General features: G+C 32.7%; 1 long non-coding RNA gene across 9 annotated transcripts in view; it reads left to right on the top strand.

The window, feature by feature from the left end:
- Nucleotides 1–23,835, top strand: part of LOC143235851 (uncharacterized) — a 152,459-nt gene that overhangs the window by 50,124 nt on the left and 78,500 nt on the right. For all 9 annotated transcript variants that reach the window (XR_013019397.1, XR_013019394.1, XR_013019396.1 and 6 more), the window contains exon 2: nucleotides 15,578–15,714. This is a non-coding gene — a long non-coding RNA (uncharacterized LOC143235851). The remainder of the gene's footprint in view (nucleotides 1–15,577; nucleotides 15,715–23,835) is intronic.

Raw genomic sequence — 23,835 nt, 5'->3', positions numbered from 1 at the left:
CAAACATGCTCGCCCTTTCAGCCGTGGGGGCGTTATAATGTTACAGTCAATCCCACTATTCGTTGGTAAAAGAGTAGCCCAAGAGTTGGCGGTGGGTGGTGATGACTACCTGCCTTCCCTCTAGTCTTACACTCCTAAATTAGGGACGGCTAGCACAGATAGCCCTCGAGTAGCTTTGTGCGAAATTCAAAAACAAACAAACAGATAAAAGTTTAAAATATTGTTTATACTGTCATTGTGTAAAAATATAAAGTTGGAGTAAAATGATTTAAAACGATACTTGTTTATAACATCTATATTTACAATTGAAACGAATACAACGTTAACAATAAATACCTGTTAAAACAAAGACTTGTCCTAAAAAAAGACTACATACGTTTGCCCTATGACACCATCTTCAGAGTAATGGTAAAGGCCAGATTAGGACTTATATACCCACGTCATCACTTACATTCCTATAAAGCCATCTAGGTTTAAACTACCCAGAGTTACAACGCAACTGTTGAATACTTTATTATTTCTAGATCTCGACTAACTTTCTTTTTTAGTATAATATCTTTGGGTGTTTTTTTTTTCCGACTTCAGTAGCCCCTTTGATATTTAGTGTTTTTTTTTAATTCTACCATGTTTATCAACTTGATATAACCCCGGTTTATAACAATGAGATGTTTCTGCCACATGTTCTGCTAATATCTGCCACATGTTCTGCTAATACCGATTCACTTAATGGTCAGAGGGGTTAAGGCGTTCGACTCGTAATTTAAGGGACGCGGGTTCGAATCCCGGTCGCACCAAACATGCTCGTCCTTTCAGCGGTGGGGGCGTTATAATGTGACGGTCGAAACGTACAGACCACTGACACAAAGAAATTTCTAAATACCATATTTAGCAGTTTAATCTACCTTTTGTACTTGCGAGACCAGTTAATTTACAACACGGAAAGAATGTTGCACTACATTTTTTTTTTTTTTTCATAGGCCCGGTGGTTGTCAGAGCACAGATAGCCCATTGTGTGTAGCTTTGTGCTTAATATCAAACAACATTATGTGATGTCTGAATGAGCGCTAAGGCAAAAAGACGTATAACAGGAATCTTGAGTGTGAAAGGTCTGGCATGACCAGGAGGTTAAGGCACTCGACTCGATTGCCCGTCACACCAAACATGCTCTCCCTTTCAGCCGTCGGGGCGTTATAATGTGATGGTCAATCCCACTATTCGTTGGTGAAAGAGTAGCCCATGAGTTGGCGGTGGTTAGTGATGACTAGCTGCCTTCCTTCTAGTCTTACACTACTAAATTAGGGACGGCTAGCGTAGATAGCCCTCGTGTAGCTTTGCGCGAAATTCCAAAAATCAAACATTTTTTCACCTATTCTTGTAGATTTGTTCTGAACGTAGGTGACAGTGATGCTTTGAAAAAAAGCATCTATCTTTTCTACACCAAGACCATGGTGGCATGGTTTCATTGTTGTTGTTTTTTTGTTTTTGAATTCCGCACAAAGCTACTCGAGGGTTATCTGTGCTAGCCGTCCCTAATTTAGCAGTGTAAGACTAGAGGGAAGGAAGCTAGTCATCACCACCCACCGTCAACTCTTGGGCTACTCTTTTACCAACGAAATAGTGGGATTGACCGTCACATTATAATCCCCCCCACGGTTAAAAGGACGAGCATGTTTGGTGCGACCGGGATGCGAACCCGCGACCCTCGGATTACGAGTCGAACTCTTTAACCCACCTGGCCATTGGTTTCATTAAACTTAAGTTTTATTGATACGTTTGTTACCTACTTTTCTTTATAATCTTAAAACAGAGAAGTTAAATAATGTTACACTGTTCAAGTGTACCTAATACTTATTTCTATAGTGTATCTGCTGGCGTGGCTGTTTCTGGTAATAAATTATGTAGCGTAAGACATGGAACACGTATCAAGCATTCACCGTAAAGTTTAAGCTAATCAGGAGAACATTCGCTAAACACTGACCACTGGTTTTCAAGCTAACCAGGAAAACACGCGCTAGGCAGTGTTTTGTAGTTTAAAGGCTAACTAGAAAACACGCGTAAAGCACTGACCACGAGCTTTCGAGCTAATCAGGAAAAACTAAACACCAACAAGTTTTTAAACGTAACTGTGAGCATGTACTAAACATTTACTTACATTTCAAGCTGATAAAGCTTATTCATAAGTACAATACTAAATACCATCCATCAAACTTTTAAAGCTATCAACACACGTTTTAAACACTCGCCACTACGTTTTAAGGCTTAAGAAAAGATATTCCCAAAAGCACATATTAAAACTAATCACAAAATTTTCAAACTCTCTACAAACACATGTACCCATTAGTCATTATACATAGTAGTTTGTTCAGTATATTGCAGCCTATCTAGAACTGACTAGAAATCATAATAATTGTATATAGTCATTCTAATACCGCTTGCCGTATTAATATAAGCGACACGTAACAAATCACGAACTGAACAAACGTTGTATATATGTAATTAACAATAGATTTTGATCTCTGTCGGCATAGAATATTATTCTAGAATACATTAATCAAGTTTATATAAATTTTTAAATACATATTTCTGAACAGCTGTAAATACGTGCTGTGTTAGGTATAATTAACCACAGTTTTCTCTTGATCGATATGGAACTTTTATTACGAAACACTAACCAAGTTGTTGCGAGATAAACACATATTTGTAAAGAGCAGCTTTGAATAAATTGTGTGTTAAGTATATATGGTAAACCACAGTTGTCTGCTGATGAACATTGGAGATTATAATTAAATAATATAATCATCTTGCTACGAATTAAACGCATATTTGTGAAGAACAACTGTCAATAAATTCTTTTAGGTATCTGTAGTTAACCATTCCAACCATATGAGCCTGTGACCTTGAAATCTATATAACATTGTATGTGCTTGCGTGTGCACTTATCCAACAAGGTATCACGTGATCAACCAACGGGTATCTTGTTAGGCCAAACGCTAAAGTTTACTCTGCCTTAATTTAAATTTTTAAAAAGCTCCTTTGTTGTTTCAGATATATATAAGGTTAATAAATAAATACGCGTGTCAGTATAATATTCTAAACAAAATTTACAAAGAAGATACGTTTAAAACCAATAATTTCACCTGTGTTCAGGGGCCTCAGACATATCGTGTTATTTTATTACCACATTTCCGTTAACAAAGCTCTGAATACCTGTTAAAATTGTGTTTATGTTATAGCTAATGGGTTGGGTACTTACTTTAATAAAATGAAAATCGAAGTAGCATAGAATATTTATTGATTTAATACCCTTAACGTTTAGTTCTTTACCAAATTCAGTACCTACAGTGTAAAGTTTTCCATCTTTAATTATACTTATATCAACGTGATACTGCTGAACAAACAATGCTAAATAACAAGGAATATTACATAATTAAACATTGTCGTAAAAGTAAGCAATAATTTAAGTCCATCAGAAACAGCGAAATATATACCTACAATCAAGGTACTTTGTTTATTTTCATACCATGGATCGTTAGTATTGAAGCCAACAGCACAAAAGACATTGTTCGTGTGTTAGTACGAACATTAGAACACACAAAACTTCACCCTACAACCAGATACAACACAAGAACTGGTAGAGTTCGTATGTCAAACATTGGAACACAAACAGCCATATTCAGTCATTAACACAGACTAGGTTTCGATAAAAATGTGTTATTATTCATAAAAAAATGAAATAAAGCAGCATATTTTCTACATGGTTACAAAGCTAGTTAGGTTATGAAAGGTACAATAACTAATTTTTTTTACTAGTTGCAACTATGATTTTTATGTACAAAACCTCAGTCTTTACTTTATATTATAACAAAATTTTTCTATCGCAGCATGTTTATTTGCAAAGAAAAAATAAAACAACATATTCTTCATCGGACTACAAATAAATAAATATATATATATATATATATATATATTCATTTAGGTTCCAAAAAGAATGAGTTGTCAGTTAACTAAATAACAATAGCATTCGGTTTAATATGTTAACATATGAACATCCATCGCAATAGCGTGTTATTGTACTTTCGTCTTTTTAAATTCATTACATTTGTTTTTTTCATGTTGACTCTACTAACCTGTTTCATTTGTCTATTTTTACTTCTTTTATAATGGTGAACAGTATTTTAAAACGGAAGATGAAACACTTTGTTGGGCATTCATGGGATCCGCATATTTGATATGTTCTAAGATTGGACCATAAAACTAAAATATTTGTTTTTTCTCATATGTGGCACGTGGTACACTTCTCTTTATTTCTTCGTGGTTCGTGTTTGCATTTTTTTTTATATTTGCTAATTTACGTACAAGTACTTTGTTCAGAGGCGATTACATATATTTTTATCAAATTATCTCACATTCCATCAAAATAACAGCAAATGATTAGATTAGTCTATTTCTGTATGTAGCAGAGCATTATTTAAAAGAGAATGCTTAACGAATTAAAGATGTCCAATGCATACTCATAATTTAGACAAAACTTAACATGTGGATTTTGTAACTAGAAACGAACAACTCTTAGTACATGTGGGATATTCAAAGACAAATACCGTAAAACTGAAATTCGACCCACTAGTCAAACATTGTTTGTTTGTTCTTAATTTCGCGCAAAGCTATACGAAGGCTATCTGCACTAGCCATCCCTAATTTAGAACTGTAAGACTAGAGGGAAGGCAGTTAGTCATCACCACCTACCGCTAACTCTTGGGCTATTCTTTTACCAACAAATAGTGGGATTGACCGTTATTTATAGCGCTACCACGGCTTAAAGGGCGAGCGTGTTTGTTGTGACGGGGGTTCGAACCCGTGATCCTCAGATCAGTCTACACACAGTTTAACTGACAACCACCTGGCCTGTTCAGGACATCTCAGCGTAAAACGACTGAAATAATATTTTATTATTTCACTAAAACCAGAATGATTATACACACTTCTTACAAGCTCTCCTAGACTCTTCTGAAGCAGATAGATGCATCATAAGGAAATTATATACTGTCAATAAAAATTGTAGGTTTTTTAAAATTACAGTTGAAATTCAATGATTTAATCTACATCGAAGCATTTGTTGTATCGCCACAAATTCCAACCCAATTTCTCAGATGGGTATTCAGTTATTCAAATAATGATACTATGTTATCAAATGAGGACTTTATAGACCCATCCAGTTAGATCCACAACATGAACTTCAATTTCAAAATGATCATTGAAGTAAACTAAAAGTGCTAACTGTTTAGTTGTACATCTATCAGCAGTTTCGTTCTATGATTGTTGTAGTTCTTGGTCCAGCATACCAATAAAATTATTATGCAAGACATGATTACTTTCTGCTTACCCGAGTTCAAGGTATCCAGTACTGGGTTAGAAGACAAAGCTTTAATGAGACTTTGCGCTTTGTCTACAGTGTAACATAGAATTTTAGAATCTCTGCTTCGTGAATTTAATGTGCACACAAACAAGTACCTATAAGGGGGATGGAGGTCAAGACAGTTCGGCCGAAACCCCATTTTATTTGCATGATGTAAACAAGAAATATATATTTATACAGTTATACCGCGGATGTTTCTGGTATTTAACCTTCTATACATAGTGTACATTTTACTGATGAACTATTAACAATTTTAGCTTGAAATAGTCGCTTGCAATAGTTTCTGTTGATACATTGTCAGTAACAGCCGACGCCATATTGTTACTGTCAGGTTTTGTAGGCCGAATTCTTTATAATAGATGTCACTGAGTTCATGTTCACGTTCGACATCTGCTCTCCGCTGCTTCAATATTTATTTGAGATATATATACACAAACCGAAGAAAAAACCGAATATTCTAGCTTTAACGCACAATCATTATGATGCTGTTCTCAACATTGAAACTGTATGTAAGCTATTTATTAAAAAGCACTCCATAAGAATGGAGTATTAGTCCATACGTGTATGTATATGATAGTCAATGATTGAAATAGCTAATATATTACTGTTGTACAGAATTTTTATTTGTAATATAATTTAACAGTTACTAACTACTCTGTATATAGATAGTACACTAATTTAATATAACGAATCATATATAGTTTTGTTGAATTAATTATAGCTCCCTATCTAATGCCACAACAGGATGGTGAGTTATTGACTTTTCATTGGATGTTTGTAGATTTTACGTAAATAGCCATGCAATTGTTTAAGCAAATTAGCTTCCAGATTTAATCTCACAGCACCTATTTTTAAAACATATTCTGGGGTGGCTCATGGCTTCATACCCTCGTAATATTAGTATGCTTTACAAGCTGATTATATTTTGTATAACGTGCTGGCTTTTGACATCACAAATTAGAACCCCTCCCCTTCGAACGTTCTGCGCTCGGGCCTGGCACCCAATATAAAATTCATCATGTTTCTTGTTTTTCTAACGAATATGTTTCTCTATTTTTGAGGTATATGGGTGTTTCTTAAAATCGTTGCTACCTCCGAGTTCAACGACAACAAATAAGGTCAGTCCTGTCTTATTTGTTCTTAGCAGTTTTAAACACGTTTTGGAAATTCTAGTGTCTCTTGATTTGTATCAAGTTCGTTGTTTCTTTGGTTGCTTTAAAAGCCATACTTTATGAAGAAAATTGTAATGATCAAAATTTTTAGGAAAACTCTTCATTAGATATTCTATATTTAATTTCAAATCAACGTTTTTACTTAGTTTAATATCAACTAGTTGACCGTCTGACCGTTTGACCGTTATTACAAAACATCTCTATCAGTTAACAAGTGTAAACTCCTTCAAAAACGTATGATAAATTAGGTTAGCTATTATAGAACTGTGTAAATTCCTTCACATATTTCTGATACAGAAAATTCAAACGTATAAGTAAGGTTAGTTGTTATAGAAGTGTGTGGACTGCTCTAACCATATTTCAGTAGCTGTGTGTGGACTTATTCGATCAAGTTTTGACTAAGCCTTTTCCAATTACATTATTGGGTATCTTACTGTAATACAAAAATATGTCATGATATTATGATAGGTTTTATTTTATTTAAATGTTTGACTGACGTGTGTATCTAAATGAGTTGATATGAGCCGAAACGTTTTGAAACTGGGTTCAGTGTGTCTTTTGTTGTTGTTTCCCAGCTTAACTTATTATGGTTTACATTACAGAGATTTATTAATTATACGTATTGTGAGCTGTTAAAACTTTTCGATCAGTAAATCACATTGAGTATGTTAAATTCAGAGTTCCGAGAACGAATAGCTTCATGTTTAAGATAGTTTAATATATAAACTTACTTGTAGCTACACAAGTGATTAGGTTTAGAAATTAGAATTCTTAACGTATATTTATTACTTAGTCAATTACAGATTAATGTGTTATGATGACGTATGAGGTTACTGTTCCATTTAATTTTTATATTTTATGCATCCCGATAGTTTATAAGCCGTTGTAAATCGTAGCATATCAATTTATTTTACCAATTTTAGTCAATGTAGCATTCGTTATTTGATCGGTTCTTGATGGTTGCTTTGGTGAAAAGCTCGGCTTACATAGCCTCAATATTTTTAAAAGTTCAAAAACACACCACCAGAACCTATATTACATATACTGAGAAAATTGTGTGTATGATACGGTAAATATTAAGCTTCCTAACCAGCAATATACCTCCTGTCTGTGAATGTCCTTCACTCTTTGCCCCCTAACAAAAGACAGCCATTTTGTTTTCTATCCTTGAGCTTTTATTGGCTAAGTGGCAAACTCAAGGCGGAGCCGTTCTCTCCTCGTTCTGGTACACTCTAGCTCTCAAGGTTTCTGATGCTCGAAACTGTATAAAATTCTAATAAGCACAGCAGTGCAAATTAAATGATCACAAGAGGAATACGCTATTTATGAAGTACTTTGGAGAATTACCACTTGTTACTGTGTCTTTCGAAAGCTCTATAGAGCCATAGTGTGTTTTTTGTAGTTGTTGGTTTTTGCATATACTGAATTTATTTTTCAAATATTTCGAAAATAATTTATCATTAGCTATCATATTCCGCTTCAGTGTTATTTAATATTAACGTCTAGACTCTGAAATTAAAAACACAATTCACTAATAGCTTCGGGTTTCTCTTTAATCAAGTACAGGATGCAAGGAAAGCAAAGCAGGGCGTTTCAAGAACATTAAAAAAAAACAACTAGTCAAGCTATACATCTATGCAGTTTCAAGGTTCAAAGTAAAATTTTCAAGGTTGCAACTGAAAAAAAAAAAGATTTATTGGATTGTATAGTAATTATCCGGTCGAAGAGTTAGGTTTAATAAAACAGGTCTCTACTAAGTTACTGACTGATTATAACCTAGCAACTGAGCAGTTTAAGTTGTCATAACTCTACCACCTAAAAATGTTTTTGCTTTTTTAAATGTCTTTAAGTGGTCACGACAATATGTTTTACGACACCAGTTACACACATAAAATTTCAACATTTTTACTTGTAAACCAAAGTATTCATGAGCCATGTTTTTGAAATGTTAAGTTGGTAATATTTATAAAGAGAACATTGAAATTTGTGTATCATATTGATAAGTACACTAATTAATTATTAAATCGAATTACTATTCAGATTAAATATATGTTCATAATAATAAACTTTCAGACGTTTTGTTTAGCATCAGTCGATATTTAATTTTTCATCATGAAATTAAAGATCGGATTCGTTGAAAAATTTTTTCGTGGCCCCAAATTACTTTTACAAAGAAATAACAAGTTGGGTAAGAAAATACTAAAGAATTGTTGTATACAATGTTTTTTGCTTTGGTGTGACCTAAGATAAACATTGTAACAATATATAACATTATACAACATCAGTTGAAATCAAAACGTTAGAGAACCAACAACATCAGTTGAAACCAAAACGTTAGAGAACCAACAACATCAGTAGAAACCAAAACGTTAGAGAACCAACAACATCAGTAGAAACCAAAACGTTAGAGAACCAACATCAGTAGAAACCAAAACGTTAGAGAACCAACAACATCAGTAGAAACCAAAACGTTAGAGAACCAACAACATCAGTAGAAACCAAAACGTTAGAGAACCAACATCAGTAGAAACCAAAACGTTAGAGAACCAACAACATCAGTTGAAACCAAAACGTTAGAGAACCAACAACATCAGTAGAAACCAAAACGTTAGAGAACCAACAACATCAGTAGAAACCAAAACGTTAGAGAACCAACAACATCAGTCAAAACGTTAGAGAACCAACATCAGTAGAAACCAAAACGTTAGAGAACCAACAACATCAGTAGAAACCAAAACGTTAGAGAACCAACAACATCAGTAGAAACCAAAACGTTAGAGAACCAACAACACCAGTAGAAACCAAAACGTTAGAGAACCAACATCAGTAGAAACCAAAACGTTAGAGAACCATACCTCGAAAAACTTTTTTTAAACTTGTGCGATAAACGTTATTAGCAGCTCTTAATAATATTCATATATTGATATAGGCTCATCACATGAACGAATTACATATATATATATATAAATTATATGGACCAGTGTGTTGAAAAGTGATATCCAGGATCTATTTCAAGTTAAGTAATTGAAAATATCTTTGTAAGCCTGAAGAACAATAAATAATTATAAGAGAATACGATTTGACGGATCTTACAAGAAAATTATGAACTATGAAAGTATGAGGCAGAAAATGATAATAATGAAGCTCCCAGTTTATCTGTACAACTGTATATATAGAATATCAAGATTTATTCTATAAAGGAAGGCTACTTCCTACTTTCTGAAACGAAACAAATGGGTTAACTTACGGGAAACTGAAGTTGGATATCGACAAGATACAAACAATTCCAATTCTAGAACGATCATATTTCATGCCTATTCTTCCTCAGGAGCTGAAAAGAAATGAAAGGTGACCCAAAATTAAATCGACACCAAAACCACTCATGTGCAAGAAAATGAATGTCCTGTGTATTGTGTTACAAATACACATGTGCTAAGCCAAAGGTCGTTCATTGTATAAAAGTTCGGTTTTAGTATAAGACTTACGAAACAGCTGGATGTAAGACACGAGACACTTCAACGTGTCTTGTTTTGAAAAGAATGTATTACAACGTTTAGAAGGGTTACTTATCAACTCGTAACCATACTCTCTGTCTTAGTTTTGTGTGTTTTATATGTTTTCCACCGTCATGGTCAGGTGGGTTAAGGCGTTTGACTCGTAATCCGAGGATCTCGGGTTCAAATCCTCGTCGCACCAAACATGCTCGCCCTTTCAGCTGTGGGGCGTTAAAACGTTACGATCAATCCCACTATTCGTTGGTAAAAAGAGTAGCCCAAGAGTTGGCGGTGGGTGATGATGACTAGCTGCCTTCCCTCTAGTCTTACACTGCTAAATTAGGGACGGCTAGCACAGATAGCCCTCCAGTAGCTTTCTGCGAAATTCAACACAAACAAACAAACATATGTTTTCTCGATAGAGTGACCGAAAATGCGAGAAACACTTTTGTACATGGAATTTCCGTTATGAACATACAAACTGGTTATCTGATGATTCAGTGTTGAAATTATCAAATTGTATGAAGTTTTATGAGTATGAAGCAGCTGTTAAAAAGGTTTGATATCTAACCAGAACCAAAACCATTAGAAATTTAGTTTTGTGAGAAAGAAATAGTCAGTTTACATGATCCTACATATGTGTAAACAAGATAATTCTGTTAATGACGATAATACGTCACAAAATAAAGATTTCCTTGTATGTCTAGTTACACAGTCTAAACTATTAGAATAAGTGGGAAAATAACTAAAGGAGTTTTCCAGTTTATAGAGTATAGGGAGTAGCTGTTAACAATAATATTATCATGTCTTTGTGATATATGTAAAATCTGACCTTATTAAAAGGTCTGAGAAGTGAGATTAATACAATATTGTTTTCATAATACTCACACGAAAATCGTCGATTTGTGTTTCTCATAAACCGCATACAGTAAATTAGATTTTGCTCTAGAAAGACGCTCATAGACAGCTCAGCTGTAGGCTTGAGAACATATAACGTTAAAATTCATGGTTCAATCCATTTTGGTGCACAGTACAAATTGCATGTTGCGCTTAACAACAAATAAAAACTACAGAAATAGTGTTTTATACACGTTGTTTGTTTGTTTTTTGCAATGAACAGTGAGAAAACTTTTAGTGTTGAAAGTACAAGAAACACACAGATATAAGTTTGTTTGCAGTTAAACAAAAAGATACAGAATAGGCTACCTGTGCTCTGCCCAACACAGGCATTGAAACCTGTTTTAAGTCCAAAGATTTACCACTTAACTACTGGGGCACGTATTTGTACAATGTAAGCCTACATATATACATGTATATATAAGTATCTGTGTGTATATTAAACATTAAATATCTCGCTTATTATTGACACTGAATATCTTATGTTTATCTTTCTTGTGTTATGTCATAACTCCGAAATCTCGAAGATCTCTATTATAAAAAGATTAATGTTGGACCTACTCAAAGAGTTTTTTTTTTCAAAATGTCCCGTGGCATTAATCTGCTTTTCTTTGAACTTGCCTTCTCTTTTCGTGTAAAATTTATAGTCATTATTACCGTGGAACAAAGGACAAAACAATCCACTGAAACTACAATTGGAAACCCTCTCTGTATCTGGTTTGGCTTGTTTTGAATTTCGCGCAAACTACACGAGGGCTATCTGCGATAGCCGTTCCTAATTTAGTAGTGTAAGACTAGAGGGAAGGCAGCTAGTCATCACCACCCACCGCCAACTCATGCGCTACTCTTTTACCAACGAAATAGTGGGATTGACCGTCACATTATAATCCCCCCCACGGTTAAAAGGACGAGCATGTTTGGTGCGACCGGGATGCGAACCCGAGACCCTCAGATTACGAGTCGAACGTCTTAACACACCTGGCCGTGCCGGGCCCTTCACACTTAAGATTCCTGTCAGACGTCCTTTTGCTCATTCAGACATCACATAACACTTTGTACTATACTATGTATAAACTGAGCCACAAGTGATACATTTGTTGTTTGATATTAAGCACAAAGCTACACAATGGGCTATCTGTGCTCTGCCCACCACAAGTATCGAAACCAGGTTTCTAGCGTTATAAGTCCGCAGACATACAGCTGGGACATTGGAGGGCCAAATGATACTTCTTTTGATTTTGTTTGATTTTTTACTTAAATTATTATGTATACAACTTACTTGACTTTCCCAGTGTGACATCGTGGGGAAAACTAAAGCTCGTCGATGTTTATTTTGAGTAATGCCAACCATTCACTCCACAACTACTCTTCACATAAAAAATTGATCCATATAAATTTCCATCTTCTATTTATGGTTTATTAACAGCCTTGCCAATGCTGTCACTTTGCCATTTGCCTTGTACCCAAAATGAGTCGAATAAAATGAAATATCCATGTAAAAAATAATAAGTATTTACTACTACTGTCAAATGTATAAATTCTAGCATATTTATTGGTTCAGTAAAGTTAGTTGGTGTTTAGTCTTACAACTAGGGCTTAAAATGTGCAGTTAACTTAGGATTTGCTGTTGTCCTACCACCTTGATTAATAAAACGTAAAACAAAATATGAAAAACACTACAGGACGTATAATTCTAAGTTGTGCAATGTCAAGCAGTAACTTCCAAACACGTTTATAAATCACTTTGCCTCTTAAGTAAATGAAACCATTCCTACTTAATATGAGGGGCGGGCTGAACAGAGGGCAAACGCGCACTTCTCGTAGAAGCCCAAAACGTGATTGATAGCTAGCTGGAGGACTAATGAATTTTCATTCAATTTTTTTGTTCTCTCAAGTAAATCAGGTACTAAATCGTAAAATAGGAAAATTTAGCCAAACAAACTCAAACTGTAATATAATTACAACATTTAACGATAGTGTTTATATTCCTCTTTTTCACCATCACAAATAACAAAAACTGCTCAACTTGAAATCCTACTACAATGAACAGAGAGGAGGTGGTCGCTGATTTTTTTTTTCAAAATTATTTTTTTCCCTTCTGTCAAAACAATTATTTTTGTATAAAAACATTCAATTATTTGAATTCTGTATGAATATAGGTTTACTGCAATGAATAGAAGACAATCAAAAAACATCAAAGGTAAACTTAATTCATGTTTTTGCGCACATTTTCAACTAATAAATTTATATTTCGTATATTACATTTCATAAAGTATTATACATTTCAAAAATTTGATTGAATAAAATGATGAGGAAAACTTGTACAAGGAAAACTGTACAATTTTATTAATTAAAATAGAATTGTTTTATGGCGGACATGGGAAAATTTTGAAGAAACCATAAAAATTAACTTATGACGTTCATATGAATAAATAGTTGTGGTAAAATGTAAATTAGAATCTAAAATAAATTTTAAAGGGTCCAAAATTAAGCGAAAGGAAAAAGATGAAGTTGAGTGATGATTGTTACAGACTGTTGGTTTGTTTTATTGCAAAACCACATTGAGCCATCTACAGTGTTTACCACGTGGAATCAAACCCCGAATTTTAACATTATAAGTTCATAAACTTACTACTGACCCATCATGGGAATAAAAACAAAAGAGAGAGAGAGACACTAGCAAGTATATTATGCCTTATACTAGTTCAGCAACTTGGGTAGCAGTAGTCTAGACGTGTGTGGATATATTTTGGTTCATTGTTTTATTAGTTGATTGGTTTACAGCGTTGGTTGATTTGATAAACATTGTCGAAATTTTAGAGGTAACGTTCGTTTTGGCCCGGTATGGCCAAGCGTGGTAAGGCATGCAACTCGTAATCTGAGGGTCACGGGTTCGCATCCCCGTCGCATCAAACATGCTCGCCCTTTCAGCCGTGGGAGCGTTATAATGTAATGGTCAATCCCACTGTTCGTTGGTAAAAGAGTAGCCCAAGAGTTGGCGGTGGGTGGTGATGACTAGCTGCTTTCCCTCTAGTCTTACACTGCTAAATTAGGGACGGCTAGCACAGATAGCCCTCGTGTAGCTTTCTGTGAAATACAAAAGAAACAACGTTTTCTTATTTCAGTAAATATTATTTATTACCAGATAAGACTACAAGAATAATTCAGTCAGTATAGAAGTATTAAGCAGGAGTGAATTGATAGATTAAAACGAATTCATTGTACTGTTGAAATCTGTCAACGTTTTGAGGCTCTCAATATACTGAAATGCTGATAATGAGAAGCATGTTCCATACCGTTTCCGCGTCGATTCATGTACATATAAGTGCTTAAAAGATAGGAAACTGTGTGGTATTTTATACGCCACTTTTTAAAATAAATATCGAGGTAATCCTCTGGACAACGTTGTGAATGTTGCGTTTTGTCGAAATAATCATTTATATGAACAATGTATTGTTATTTTGAATTATCAATAGAATGGCGCGTTCTCATGCTGCAACAGCCGCATTCGGATTTCGTGAGCTGCTTGTTGGATCTTTTCCCTTTCCATGTCACATGACAGTATTGTTGATGTTATTACATGACAGTATTGTTGACGTTCTTACATGACAGTATTGTTGACGTTCTTACATGACAGTATTGTTGACGTTCTTATATGACAGTATTGTTGACGTTCTTACATGACAGTATTGTTGACGTTCTTACATGACAGTATTGTTGATGTTCTTACATGACGGTATTGTTGACGTTCTTATATGGCTGGTTTATTCTTATCCCTAGTTGACGATTTATATTGTGTTCGTTTGTAGTTATTCTATTGTATACCTTCAAAGGACTTGCTTAAAAGACTGCGTTTTCCATGACGTAATTATACGCCACCCTAAAATCATAAGGCATCCCTCATTTAACATTTGTTACTTACTTTTATTTCTTACTATTATGACCAAACCTCAGTACAATGTTTGGGAAAACATATTGGTCCATATAAATCGAGAAACTGTCAAATAATTAGCCTCTGTTGATAAAAACCGTGTTTATAACTATTTATCTGTATTTTGTACACGATTTACTAAGGCACCTTCTCCAGTTTCTACTCCAATTTAGTGCCTCCTTTAGAATGAAATATTTTATTCAGATGCAGGAAGAATCACGCCTATTCCTCTTGGCAAGCTTTTTGATTAAAACAAAACGTATAGACCTATCATTATTCTATTAATTCATTATTATAATAAATCAAAGAGAAATGACATCTAAATAATATCATACACACGTAAAAATAAATAAATAAAAATATTTTAGAAACAGGTCACGTAGTGAAGAATTGTAGCCTATCTTGCGTACATTGGCAGAATGTAAATTTCCTGTATGGCCTAAGGCTTAAGTTTAAACATAGAATTTAGCTTCCTTCCGAAATGATCTTTTCTATCTTATAAACAATTACGAGGACTATTACGCAATTTAGTAAACATTAATTAATAAACAAACAAAAAGGCATTGGCATAGAATGTTGCAATCACAATCAAAATCAACTTTGAAAATAATGCTTAGAGATCAGTCTGTCAAAAATAAACTCTATTCATTTGTATTTGTTTTTCTTTCAGGTTAATCAGTCGGTTGGCGCAAGATGGATTTTACATTTTTCACAGTTTATGATGCTTCTGAAAAAAAAATTAGCGTTCCACAAGCAGATACAGTTAAAATATCCCAATGAGAGTATTTTATGTGAACTTGCACAGAGGTATGTAATTGAATATATAACCTATTCACTGTTTATATCTCTCGAAAGTAAATTTTTAAAAATTACTCCATGTTTTAAGTTTCGTTTTGATAAAAAGGAAGAATTGTAGTAAGAAAGTAATACAACAAAGGTTTGTGTTTGGATAAATATAAAGGACGATTATTACAAATCAAACTTCGTTAGTAGTATTCCGAGACTTTTATTATGTTCTTTTTATTACACAGTTGTTTAATAAGATTTGTTCCTTTTTATTTCTGAACGCTCTTACAACAGACACATACTAACATTCTTCGATTCACGATATTATGCAAGATTTGTTCGAAAGTTTACGTATCTAAATATCTTTGCACAAGTATTATTGCTGTCCGGTCGCAGTGAAAAACATCTTCATTCTAGGGTACTTGAATACGTGTTCCAACAATTTAGTTCACCTCAACCCCCTTTATTTCAGCTACATGTAGGGAGTAGCTATTAATAATTCAATATTTTCAAAACTGTTAAATGATTCTGTCTTTTGCAAGGCCGTGGTTCTTGAACCGTAAACTTTACTGCTATCGTGGCACCATCTAGCGATAATATAAAACACTGTTTAAATTTGGTGAACGAATCGGGTGCCTCTGAGCCTTATTTCCAATATACCAAACGACACATTTGACCAACATAGTTACATTCTCTTCCTAATTAGTATTTTCACAATTCTTAAAAATTTACATTCTGTTTCTAATTTTCATTTTCAATAGTCTCGGAACGTTTACAGTAATTCGGTGAATTATAATTGTTACAAAAGATTCAAAGCATTTTAAACATTGTAAATAAGAAAATACGCACTTATACCATTAAACAGTAAATGTGGGCACATTATGCAACCCTGTATGTGATTAACAGGTTAGTGTAAATTAAAATTATGTATTTGTTCTGATGAAACTATCTAGCCTTTGTTTTCTCTGTATTCCATAAAAATGTATTAAACATATATTGCCCATCATGAACCATAATCTAATTGTGACCTCATAAAAATGTTCATATTTAATAATTTGTAACAAGTATATGTCTAACAATGAAATGAATATTTTTTCTTGGAAAAAAGACTCTTAAAAAAGATAGAATTTTGGTTGCATTATCCCATTAGTTGAAGAAAAGTGTTTAATCTTAAGGTCAGGGGCATAAAAAAATTGCAAATCTTCCTGTACTGGCTGTTCATCTTCATTGGCCTTGTCCTGTCACCAAAGCCTGAACATTATTTCTTGTACATTTTCATTTCTCATGTTCACTGTAGGCATCGAAACAGGTTTATAAAACTTGATTTCATCATCGTATAATTTATGTTTCTGAAATTAGATTTCTTAAGTTAGGCTCTTTAAGCACTTTAGCTATTACCTCACTGCATAAGTTTTCTTGAATCTCTCGTATGTACATATACTGAAATCCTTAAGACCATCGCATTAAAACTTTTGCGACAGCTTTTTTTCATCGCTATTGAAATGATAGAATAACATTGAATGATTTTTGTATTGAATAAGATACATATGTTTTAAGAAAAACTAATTTTTCTGTTCATATTCTTCTTTGTGTTATCAGACGTTAACTAATTTTTTTTTTCAAAATTACTATAATGAAGACCTCTTTTCGGAAAAGTGACATTTTTCAGTTTTATTCTTGAGCCAAAGATACTGTTTTAAATGAAGTATAATCGATACCGATTATTTATATAGTGATTTTTTTCTTTTGCGTTTTTGCTTTGTTTTATAAGTTTGTAGTGTTAATGTTTATCTCTTTCATGTAGATTATTCTCTAACAACTCTTACGTTAAGTAGTAAATGGAAATTAGAAATGGAAAGGTTTTTAAAGCAAATTTATCGTTTGAATAGAGAGGGCGCTGTGCCATTAAAACAAAATCGTTTTGGCACGAAAAAGTTATTGTTATTTTTAGGCTTCATTCGGTCATCTTGTAATTTATACTTAAAAGTATTACCAAAAATTAAAGTGCTAGTCTTATTGGCAATGTTTTGGCTACACAAATATCACTGCTTGTCCAGTTTGCTCCTAAAAAAAAGAAAGCCACACCTTACGAAAACGTTCGAGTTACAGGGTTTTTATAATCTGGTATCAAGACTTCTTGAAACTGCTTATTTTGCTGAAATCGTGAATGTCTGTTAATGTTATTGTTAGCATAATTTGTAGCCAAACTAAATTAATGTGTATGCCAGTTATTGTTAGTACTAGTAGTAAGTGTTGATTTGACTTAGTACATTATAAAATCGGTTTATTGCGTTTAGTTATTAGTAAATTCAGACTAACATAGTAATGATATTACAAATCCATTAATAATATCTATTGATGTAGCTTTAAAAAAAATGTTATAATAAAACAGCACATGGTTGATTTTACAAGTTTTAGTTAAAGAGCCTGTTGTGGTTTGAAATACAGATTCTGGATTAGTTTTACTTGATACTAGATTTATGACACTTATCAAGAATTTGAATTTTAAGTGGTATAATGAAAAATATTATCCAATCAACTGTTACCAAATTTTGAACCATGAAACTTGTACTGCTGTACTAACACAGTTTTGTTAAAAATTAATAAATTGTGTCTATTTTTAGTAGCTTTGTATATGTTATGCACTACCATACATACATAAACAAGAAAAACATAATTAAATTATAAAGTAGCATAAGTAACACAACCAGTTTTTGTCAATAAATATTATATTTCTTCTAGTGCTTAGGTAAATTATGTAGATATGGAGGTAAAAACCTGGATATAATATTTTTAATTAGACTTCAGTGTAACTAATTATTCTAGGTTGCTGTTTATTAACCTATCTTACATCCCTCTCACATTAAAAAATACCCATAGATATGAATAAGATATTATTTGTTCAAGAATCATTTTGCCATGTTTTACCATTGCAGTGTAACTTTTAAAAGGATTTAATTTTAAAATATCCTAGACTTAAAATTAGCATTACCACAAAACAATTGTTACTTAGCAGAAGTAGTTTGGGAATTGTTTTGTATTGATGAAAGCATGTAGTTAAAAAAAACAAAAAACATTTGATGATTGTTATCATGTTTAACTGGCCAAAACAGGATGGATTTGGCCTAATGGTTAGCTTCTCAGACTGTTCCAATCATGCATAGTTTACATTCTATTTATGAAAAAATAAATAAATGTACAGATATAAATTGTGCTCTTTATCTATGAACCAATGTGCACGATAAGGGTAGCAGTCAAATCCCACTATTTTAATTAAAGCAGATTAAGAGTCAGCAGTAAATGCTGTCCATTAGTTTTAGGAATGGCTGACACAGATGGTTCTCATGGAGCTTTTAATGAATATTCAAAACAAACCTGTCTTACAAAATTAAATAACTAAAAATATAATGTAACTTACAATTAAATACAGCACTTCATGTACACCATATGACAAATCAAAAGGAAAAGGTTTTAAAAAATTTAAACTGTGTTCCAATTCATTAAGAGGCAGACCATTTCAAAATTTTATAACAAAGAATTTAAAGATGAACTCTGCATCTTAACTTTGAATACTTATGAATACTAAGGTTAGTAATTACTAGCATAATCAGTTATCTATAGGATAGCATTTTTGCTAGTACTTATCAATTTCAGAGTCACTTGAAATTCTAATATTTCTACATCGGCATGATGGCCATGGCTTTTTTAGAACATAAAGGTAACATCAAAAGTGTGTTTATATAAATGCTGTGTATGCACATAAAATCTTCAACAGATTATTAAGACAAGAAAACCACCCTTAACATTATTACTTATATTATTTGTTGTAAATTTTTAAATTAATATTTCACAATAAATTATAATTTTCTTCTGAAAGAAGCCATGCTATTTTGTTCATAATTAATAGAACCCTTTTTCAGTGAATCTGTTTTTGAGATCATATTGGAAATTTGGTCATCTGGAATTTTATTAGTGTCAAAATAGTTTAAGATGAAGCTCTCATTGAAACTTACTAAGCTTCCATATAAATTTAAGAAGTTCCCAAGTTTTCCAAAAATAATGTTTCCTCTAAACAGAAATAGTTTACTTAAAAATCACTCTTCTTGCTGTTGAGGAATTTATTAGCTAAGAATAATATTTTTGATCTTCATCAGTAAAGATACTTCAGCCATTTCTTTCATTATAAGATCTCTCATGGAATATCTTGAAGAACTAATATTATTCATGACATTTTGCAATGAACATAAATTTAAAATCCTTCAAATTAAATTCTCTGTTTTGAGTTAAAAATCATATGTGTATTCAATTTATGTTTTTTTATATTGAGAAACCTCTGCTGTTTTAATTATATTAGTATATTATATACTGTTGAAAGTGCAGTATTTTTATTTGTTAATTTTATTCACTTTCTTATCTATTTAGAAAATGGGTTTTGAATGGAACACAAGATGTTAGTTAGATTGCATAGTTTGATTGACTAATAAATAATTCAAAACTTTATTTAGCTTTTTGTTATTTAAGTAAGCTTTTCTTAAATAATACCTTGACTGTCTGGGAAATGGATTTCATAAAATCAAAGATACAATTCTTATTAACCTTACAAAAGGCTTCAGTAATAGAATATTAAGTATATCTATGAAGGTTAACAGCAGTTTGTTTCATTAGTATGTTATAAAACTTGTTGAATTACACACTGCTAATTGTTCAGATTCGTTAGAGGGTATAAACAGTGACTTAAGACGTAATGCTTGTACATTTTTACAACATAAGCTTCCAAAATTTAGAAAGTGCATAGAACAAATTATCAGCAGAAAGTTTTTGTTTTTTTTTAGAATGAAAGAATATAAATTCCTTAACTGAAACAAGTTAGCTATCGGGGAAGGATGATTAATGGTATTTGATAAAAACAGTTCCACTAAACAGTATAGTGTTCCCCAAATTGTACATATATAAAAAACAAAAAATAGGTTGTTGGTACTGCCAGCCAGTTGCTTTCTCTCTCATCAGCAGTTCAAAATTAGTGACAGGTACAGGTTATCTTAATAGCTTTATTTTAACAAAGAGGAGGTGAACAAGTTTAGTTTAAGTGGAAATTAAACCTAAGGCTTTTGAATCATTACTTCCCTTCTGAGTCATCAAACCAGAATAAAATTTAAGTTAAAAACAACTTGTAAGGCTAAAATTAGGCATAGCAGAAATGGTTCATTTCATAACTTTGTGCTCATCAACTAAAAACCATGAGAACAATATTTTCAATACTTGGATAGTTAGAATAATCAAAAATAGTAATTTTAGTTACGTGATTATTTTTGCAAGAACTAATACAAATAGAATTTTGATTAATTGGTTGTTGGAATAATCAGAAACACTAAATTTGATTAATCAGATAGTTTATGTAACACTAATAGATATAACTGTTGCTTATAGATAATAAATCACCCAGCTCTTAAGTAACTGTTGTTGTATTTAAGTTTTTACAGTGTAAGTTATAACGCATTTAGGATCCTGAGACCTATCAAATTACAGATATGATTTGAGATAATCATACAACTATAAAGTGTTTATTTATTAAACTGTTTATTAAAACAATGTTCTATTTGTTAATCGGAATATTTTTTATAAGGCATGTGTTTCAATATTTACTTCTAAAGGTATTTTTAATAATTCAAAGTCCTCGTCACTTTTAAGGGAAGAATTTCAGTGGCTAGGTCATACAAGGTTAAGACTGTATTTTAATAAATTAATATTTTTCCACATAATTGACCTTATTCTGTGTGACTAGACGATGCTGTCTCCACTTTAAATGGCCCAGCATGGCCAGGTGGTTAAGGCACTCAACTTGTAATCCAAGAGTTGTAGGTTTGAATCCCCATCACACTAAACCTGCTCTTACTTTTTCAGCTATGGGGGCATTATAACATGATGGTTAATCCCATTATTCATCGGTAAACGAGTAACTGAAGAGTTGGCAGTAGCTGGTGATGACTAGCTGCCCTGCCTCTAGTCTTACACTGCTAAATTAGGAATGGCTAGTGCAGATAGCCCTTGTGTAGCTTTGCACAAATTTCAAAAACAAATAAAGAAACCACTTTAAATCTTATTGGTTATGGTTTTGTCAGTGAACTTCATTCAAGATAACTGTACATATGGCATTTTGTATCTGACAAGTCATGAAATATTATTAAAAGTGATAATAATAATAATGGTTCTTCAAAGTAGGGGTTTAGATTCAGACATGCATAGAGAATGAATTCTCTTCTTGTGCTAATAAATTGAATTTCATGTGCCACATACAAATGCATGTTCCATATCAGTGGCTCCAAAACTTGTTTTTGTTGCAGGCTGTCTAAATGGGTTTCTTGAAAGGAGAATTCAGCAGCCAACATAATAAGAGTATAATTTAACAACAGCTAAGTACATAAAAATCACTATGATATAAATACTACGTTTCAACTTGATGGAGCATGTGTTTTTGTGAGAAAAAGTTTTTGTAATGTAAGGTGTAATATTTATTAGCCTCGGGTCAGGTTCAGGATTCATCTTGTTTCTCTACGTGAACTTTAGGGCCTCAAGTGATAAAAAGTTTTATCTCACAATGGTGCATAATAGTGAAAGGCATCAGGAAAGGACCTGCTGGGCCTGTAACTTCTGGGTGCTACCCAGTTTTCTAAATCTAAAACTCACAGTGGATATTCTTAAACTCTGACTTGATTGTATCATTGCAAGAAAGTGCCAGTAAGCCTTCTTCTTTAATAAAGAAACCAGCAGTTAGGTCATTATTTTAAAATGCACACAAATTTTCAAACAAAAAATATATTTCCACACTTTAACTCAAAAGCCATATTATGTAGAATTTTATTTTAGACTTTCCACATTATTTGTAAATATTACTTTTGCTTATATAATTGAATTTTTTAGGTCTAAAGTATCAGGTTTGCTTCAAGATCTACAAACTTCTATGTAATTATGAAACTTTTCCTTGAATTACCTAAAGAGATCCCCCACCAGTACAGCAGTAAAATACAGATTTACGATGCTAAAATCAGGGGTTCAGTTCCCCTCGTGGGCTCAGCAGATAGCCCGATGTGGCTTTGCTATAAGAAATGCACACAAAAAAACAACTTAGAGACCACAACAGTCATTTGCAAACTGTTTGTTAACCTGAATATGACACAAGGAGGTCAAAACATTGTTCTATATTTTAATTAAAGTTTTAATACCCATACCAGCTGTCTTGAGAATACATAAAGATACCACAGTTTTGCAACCCCTGTTCTATTTTATATTAACTTCAAGTTTTGTATAGATTCGTGTGCTGTATATGGTGATAAAAGTGTGCCTTTCTGTTCATTGGTTTAATATCAGTTCTGGTTAAAATTATCTTCTATTTTAACTAAGTGGTATTTTATTCTTTGATAGATTGTTTTGGCAGAGTATTCATGATGAAACTTTGTAGAATGAACAGCAACCATCTGTTGTGGAGGCACAAGTGTAGAGAATGACGTTTCGAAAGTCTTCCGCCTTTCGTCCTTCACATTTGTGTCTCCACAGCAGGTAGTTGTTGTCCATTGTACAAAAGTTTCATCAAGTGGTATTTTAGTTTGCATATATTAACATGATTATTTTGCTTTTAGAAATGTTGAGAAAATGTTTGTGTTTTCATTTATGATTATTGTATGTTAAAGCAGCTGAAGATAAAAGAAATAAAGGAAACTAAAGTGCTTTATTACTTCTCCACTTTGAATCTTGATTGAATCTATGGTTTAGTAAAGATCTGTACCTATTAGAAATAGTAATTGAAACTGTTATCAGTTAGTTATCAGAAAATAAGTCTACCTTTTTCATAAACTGTATTATTTCTAAATTATATTTCTTTATATAATAACTTTTGCTCTCTTCTAGTTCAAAGTGGTTTTATTGTTTTCAAGTATCTGTTAGTTCTCGGAATAGTGTAATTTTGATTTACATTTTAAATTTCATAAATAATCCTCTATAAAAAGGTGTTTTGTAGTTTTTAAAATGGCAGAACTTATGTATGTCAATGTCTGTAAGCAGTGAAATGTATTGTCATTCAGAGTAAATTTTGTATCACATATGTATAGTTTACTTTGCATAAACTGTATGCAAAGTCAATCATTATTA

Source organism: Tachypleus tridentatus, chromosome 12 (assembly GCF_004210375.1).
Source record: "Tachypleus tridentatus isolate NWPU-2018 chromosome 12, ASM421037v1, whole genome shotgun sequence".
Lineage (NCBI taxonomy): Eukaryota > Metazoa > Arthropoda > Merostomata > Xiphosura > Limulidae > Tachypleus > Tachypleus tridentatus.
The sequence above is the reverse complement of the archived record's forward strand: the minus strand, read 5'-3'. Positions and strand labels throughout refer to the sequence as shown.